This window comes from Mustela erminea, chromosome 5 (assembly GCF_009829155.1).
Source record: "Mustela erminea isolate mMusErm1 chromosome 5, mMusErm1.Pri, whole genome shotgun sequence".
Lineage (NCBI taxonomy): Eukaryota > Metazoa > Chordata > Mammalia > Carnivora > Mustelidae > Mustela > Mustela erminea.
Window position 1 is genome coordinate 5,494,010 of NC_045618.1, and position 6,000 is coordinate 5,500,009.

The following is a 6,000-nucleotide window of genomic DNA, read 5'->3' on the forward strand; positions in this document are numbered from 1 at the left end:
AGTATTGAGCACCTGCTGGATGCCTGACCCTTGGACGGGGGCTGCTGCCAGGGGCTGGGGAGAAACGTGAGGTCTTCGTGGGCCCCGAGGGTTTCCGCAGGAAACAATGCCAGAGCGGCTGCAGCCCAGGACCAGGTCATCGAGAGGAAGGAAAGCCTGAGTCCTCACCCCTCCCTCCTCTCTTCCTTCCCCTTCCCTTCCTTCCTCCCGGCTGCTTCTCCTTGGCTCCACCCCTTCTCCTCATCAATTCCTCCCACACTTCCCTGCTCTCCCTGGCTTTTCACTGGAGGGTCCCTTCTCCCAGCGAGGAGCAGATGCTGAGCCCCATTGTCTCTCCCCCAGTGACTGCAGCCTCCCGGGGACAGGACCTGCCACTCTTCACCCCTCCCCCCAGCCCAGAGGCCCTGGCCTTTAGAGACTGGAGCCCCAAGGCCACTGCCCCTCGCCCCACCCTAAACCAGCTCCTGGTGTTGTGAGCAGTGACTCCAGTCACTCAGAACATGGTTTGTTTCTGCCTGGGAGTGAGAAAACAGGAGCCCGAGACTTCTTGGCTTTAGCAAAGGAGGACACCGTGGTTTTCACATCAGAGCGCTGAGCCCAGGATGACCCCAAAGCATTCGCCCACTATGCCCTCTTAATAGGATAGACAGGAAGCCACATTGCTGTCATTTTATATCCCACTTAGTGCACCTAAGCTGTGTTCTCCAAACAAAGCAGAACACAGCTCTGATAATCAAGCATTCAATTAACAAATGCTTACTGGCTCCCTCCTCTGTGCCCACCACCGTGCTGGTTGCTGAGGACCTCGCCATCGGCACGAGTGGCCCTCCCTTAGGCTTCGCAGCCCTGCAGGGGAGGAAAAGTGGCGAGAGGACAGGCAACCGTGATGCTGTGTGATACATGCCAGGATGAACCAAGGAAGCCCCTAAGGGTACTCGGGCTGGGGTGATCAGGGATGGCTTTCTGGAGGAGGTGGCATCTCAATGAGTAGGCCTGTGCCAGGCAAATGCGTGGGAAGGTACAGCCTGTCCAAAGGCCCCAGGGCAAAAGAGAACATTCTTACAGATTCTTGGAATTGCCACAAGTATTTGCTGTAGTGTGGAATAGAATGGGGGAGTGGGGAGTGAGGGCCGGCAGGCACACAAGTCAGGGAGGGGCCAGTGGGGAGTGTGTTAGGGCGTAAGTTGGGGAGGGGGGGCCCTATCTGTGCGAGATACAGCACATTTTAACTTTTTCCACTTGCTAGCTTCAAGAACTTGGGTAACAGCAGCCTCAGTGAATGATAGACTCAGTTTGGTCACTCCTGTACTGGGCCTGGAAGGGCCCAGGCTTACTTGCTGCATATCCCTGGGCAAGTTGACCCAAGTTTTCTCATCTGTAAAACGAGGATGAAAGCCCCTCACAGAGTTATTGTGAGCCTTGCCCGAGCCCATGCCCAGCACAGGATCTGGGACAGAAATGCCGATATATGGTAACTTTTATTCATTATTATAAATCAGGGAATGACTGACAGGGAGGTGCCCATACAACCTGGAAGTGGCATTACATTCTGGGTTGAAACCAGAATGACTCATGGTGTCAGAAATGTGATATGCTCCCTGGGGGAGAAGCATTCCTTCGAAGATGGCCCCTGTCCTGGTGGGTGACTGGGATTGGGGCAACACCAATGTCTGATCGGGATGCCCAGGGTATCATCTCCTGAACATGACTGGAATGTAGAGACCGGAGTTCCAGAGGCCTTGCCTGATCAGTGGAGTTGTATGGCCTGCCCGAAGAACAAATAGGAATCCTAAAATCCAGGAAGGCCCCTAGGAGCAGACACCTGGGTGTGTTTGCTCAGCGGAGAGAAGTAGACACAGACATTCACAACAAGGGGGAGAGAGGGAGAAAAAGAGATTATTGACTCCTCCAGAGCCCAAATGAATTCCCTTAAAACCTCTCAGGCCTTTGCTTGGGTTCCTCATTCCCCAAGCAACCAGCAGATGAACTTGGCCCCACCAAAATGCCCCTGGTTGGAGGCAGACCCTGGTGTTCCAGCTTCTGCATTGTAAACATTTTATATCTCTATTATTTCTTTATGACACAAGTTCATTGTGAAAGAATTTGAAAACCAGCTAAGCCCAACAGAAAAAGAACCCCCTGTAGAGACATTGTATCTTGGTGGAGATCCTTGGACAATTTATACCCATATACCCGCATGTAAATGCACATCCCAGTGAAACTGTGCAGAGTAAATCTTGTTAAACAGATGAATGATGATACGTGTAAATATTTTATTTTTACAAAATTAACAAAAATGACATAGCGCTATGCCTACTGAACTACAACAACTTCTCTACTTGGTAATGGGCCACAAATATCCTTCCTGTGTATGAACATCCACGTCATCACCCACGGATGATACCGTTCCATGGTGTGCGTGTGTCTTCATTTGTTTAAACGAATTGTTGCACTGTGGGATGTTTCCAGTTTTCCACTTTCATGGACCCGCTCCAATGAACATACTTGTGCAGGCTCCCGAGTGCCAGGTGGATGTCGGCTTCTGGTCGTCATTTCACATAGGAGGACACTCACATGCTGAGATGTTAAAGCAAACTTCCAAGGCCACAGCTGTGGTGTGGCTGAACCAGACTTGGAAGCCAGAGTTCCCATTTGAGAATTCTTTTCCGGGACGTCTGTTTTCTCCTATTCCTTTTTTATAAAAAGATTTATTTATTTATTTATTTGACAGAGAGAGAGAGAGAGAGAGATCACAAGTAGGCAGAGAGGCAGGCAGAGAGAGGGAGAATTAGGCTCCCTGCTGAGCAGAGAGCCCAACTCGGGACTCCATCCCAGGACCCCGAGATCACAACCTGAGCCAAAGGCAGAGGCTCAACCCACTAAGCCACCCAGGCACCCCTGTTTTCACCTATTCTTTAGGGCAACTGTTCCCTCCATGTACCTCCCCGGTCCCGTGACCATGGTCGGGACAGGTGACCCACATCCTTCTCTGACACCTTTTACACTTCAGGAGTGTCCCCTTCTGGGGGGAATTGGGAGGAGTAAAAGCAGTCTTGTATGACAGGGGCTTCATGATGCTGCATTTCGTAAATTGTAATGCCTCCGTGAATGTCAGGAGCTCCCAGCAAGGGCCTAGATGCACAGTTAGACACCAGTGCTATTGAGCCAAATCCCCTGACCTGCCCCAGCCCAGGAAGGAAGCCTCCAGAGTCACACTAGGGAGGGAGAAATAAGCTGTCGTGAGGCAGAAGCAGCCAATGGTGGCATCTCCAGGGCCTGCCATGGTTCCCCGCCTAAGAGCCAAAATGGGAAGGAAGGTTTGTTATTATGAGGTGTACTCACCCTCGTGGTCTCCTGAGGGAGGACGTGTGCATGCCACAGGCCTTCCAGAACGTTCGTTGGTAATCAACATCCCTGAAAATCTGAGGAATGTTGTAAACTGAGAAAAGGGATGAAACACAGCTCTTCCAGTGTTTCAGTGGATGTGTTCACCAGAGTAACGGCTTGGAGATTAGCAGGTTAAACAAACAGATTAAAATCTGTTTGTTTGTGCGTTTTTTTTTTTTTTTAAGATGTTATTTACTTATTTAAGAGAGAGCATGAGCAGGGAGGAGAAGAGGAAGCAGGCTCCCCGCGGAGCAGGGATCCTGATGTGGGGCTCAATCCCAGAACCCCGAGATCATGACCTGGACCGAAGGCAGATACTTAACCAGCTGAGCCCCCCAGGCACCCCTAAAATCTGTTTCTTTCATTGACAGAACTAAACCTTTTAAAACTGACCTTTGAAAAAGTATGACTGGTCACTTTGCAGTATTTAATACTGGATTTTTAGTATCTAACCTCTTACTGGAATCTGGTGTCAGACCCCAGGGTTGAACTAAAAAGAGGAGTGGAAAGCAGAGGTACGTCTGCGGCCCCGAAGGACAGGTTAAGTGGCAGGAGACCCAGAAATGGCAGAGAATCACTGAGAACTAGGGCGGGGACCGGGGTCCCACAGAAGGTGGGCAATGACTGAAAATCCTCGGAAGTATAGCAACACAATTTGGGAATAACCAGGGTTTCCAGAGCAAACCCAAAGAAAAGCGAAAAGTCTGTGTGGCTAGATGGGGTGAACGTCTAACATCTGCAGATTCTTTTTCCAGGAGTAATGACAGGTACATCAGATAATCCAGCGCTCCCACCCCCTTCTTGTGACCCAGGGTGCATGTTTGCATGAGTTCATTCCCGTCGTGTAACTTAACTGGCCTTATTTGCATAAATATAAGAATAAAAATATGCCCAAAGAAACACGGCCACTGACCATAAACAGGAAACTGCCAGGATCACCAAACAGTTAAAAACAAATAGACAAGTAAAAGCCACAGTGATGACAGGTATTGCTATGGGAAGGCTAATTAGTACGAAGCCTGGAAAATTGATTGATATTAGAGATCAAGAGTTTAAAAGTTACTCTGATTCAGTAACTTCGGTTCTAGAAGTCTGAGAGAAAGACAGCAAGGTGAACAAAAATGCATGTGAAGGATGTTTATTAAAGCGTTGCTCATGCTGGCAAAAGTTAGAAACAAAAAAAAGGAGACGGAAATAATCCAAGTATTCAACAATGAGGAAATTTTTAAAGAAGTTAGGGCATGCACATTTGATGTAATACTATATAGCTACTAAAAACCATGTTTTTTTAAAAAAAGATTTAATTGATTAACTAATTAATTAATTAATTTAGAAAGCATGGGTTGGGGGAGAAAAAATCTCAAGCAGATTCCCCACTAAGCACGGAGCCCAATGTCGGGCTCCATCCCTTGACTCTGAGATCATGACCTGAGCAGAAACCAAGACTAGTGGTGAGCTACCTCTAAAAACCATGTTTTTGAAGAATATTTAATGACCTGGGAAATGTTTGTAACATCGGAAGCAAGATACAAAATTGGATCTGTGTCAGAATTCTATTTTAGTACAAATTTATGTATGCATACATATTTATCCCCCGAAACACATATTTATATGTTTTACACATATAAATTCAATATAAATTTAAATATTATAAATATTATAAGTTTAATATAATTATAAATATGTGTAAATAAATAACATTTATTTATCCCCCAAAACACATATAAAATACTAGGAAGGAAATACAAGTTTAAAAGAGTTATTCCTGGAGACACCTGAGCGGCTCAGTGGGTTAAGTGTCTGCCTTTGGCTCAGGTCGTGATCCCAACGTCCTGGGATCGAGTCCCACATTGGGCTCCTTGCTTAGCAGAGCCCAGTACCAATACCTTCCTCTACCTCTGCCTGCTGCTCCCCGGCTTGTGCCCTCTCTTTCTCTCTCTCTCTGGCAAATAAATAAAATCTTTAAAAAAAAAAAAGTTATTTCTGTTTGTGGGAATTATAGGTGATTTTTATTTCCATCTTTGACTCTTAGAGTATTTGACAACTTTCTATGTTGATGATACTATTTTAAACAATGACCGATATTTACAGAGCAAGATCTAGGCTTCTTACCCCCTCCATAGTCAATGGCAAAAAGACCCAGTCCAGGCCTTCAAGAAGCTTCTACTCAGTAGGAGAAAACAGTCAAGCAAACAGCAAGTGAATTCTGCAGAATGTAATTCTGCCTCCTCCCTTGGAAATGTTTGAGGACCTAGGAGGAAAGAGGAACCAGCGTTTTGGTTGCTGATGATTTGGGCTCTGGGTTGAATAGACTATCTGTTGTGAAAGTGTATTGTGCAAAAGGAGAATGGGGCTTTTTATGAAGGGAGATAAAGAGGGCGTGGGGTGGAAACTGCTAGGCTGGGGGAGGAGGAGGCAGGCCTGGACGTGGCGGTTGGACTGTGGGCAGGGCTGCCCTGAAGGACCTTCCAAGCTGTCCTCCTCGTTCTACACCTGGGTCACAGTGTCCAAGGCCTGCCGAGTGCTTGGCGCTCTCTTCGTTAACATTGGCTCAGCCAATGTGTACTGTCCATAAGAATGGATGAAAGAATCAGCATGTAACATCGGGGGTCA

The 6,000-nt window shown here is 47.2% G+C and overlaps 1 long non-coding RNA gene across 1 annotated transcript; it reads right to left on the reverse strand.

Moving 5' to 3' along the window:
- Positions 1-1,422: 1,422 nt before the first annotated feature.
- Positions 1,423-5,710, reverse strand: LOC116592038. Its single transcript, XR_004286277.1, has 3 exons — positions 5,500-5,710; positions 3,343-3,422; positions 1,423-2,691 (listed from the first exon to the last, which is right to left on the reverse strand). It is a non-coding gene; the product is annotated as an uncharacterized LOC116592038 (long non-coding RNA).
- Positions 5,711-6,000: the final 290 nt, after the last annotated feature.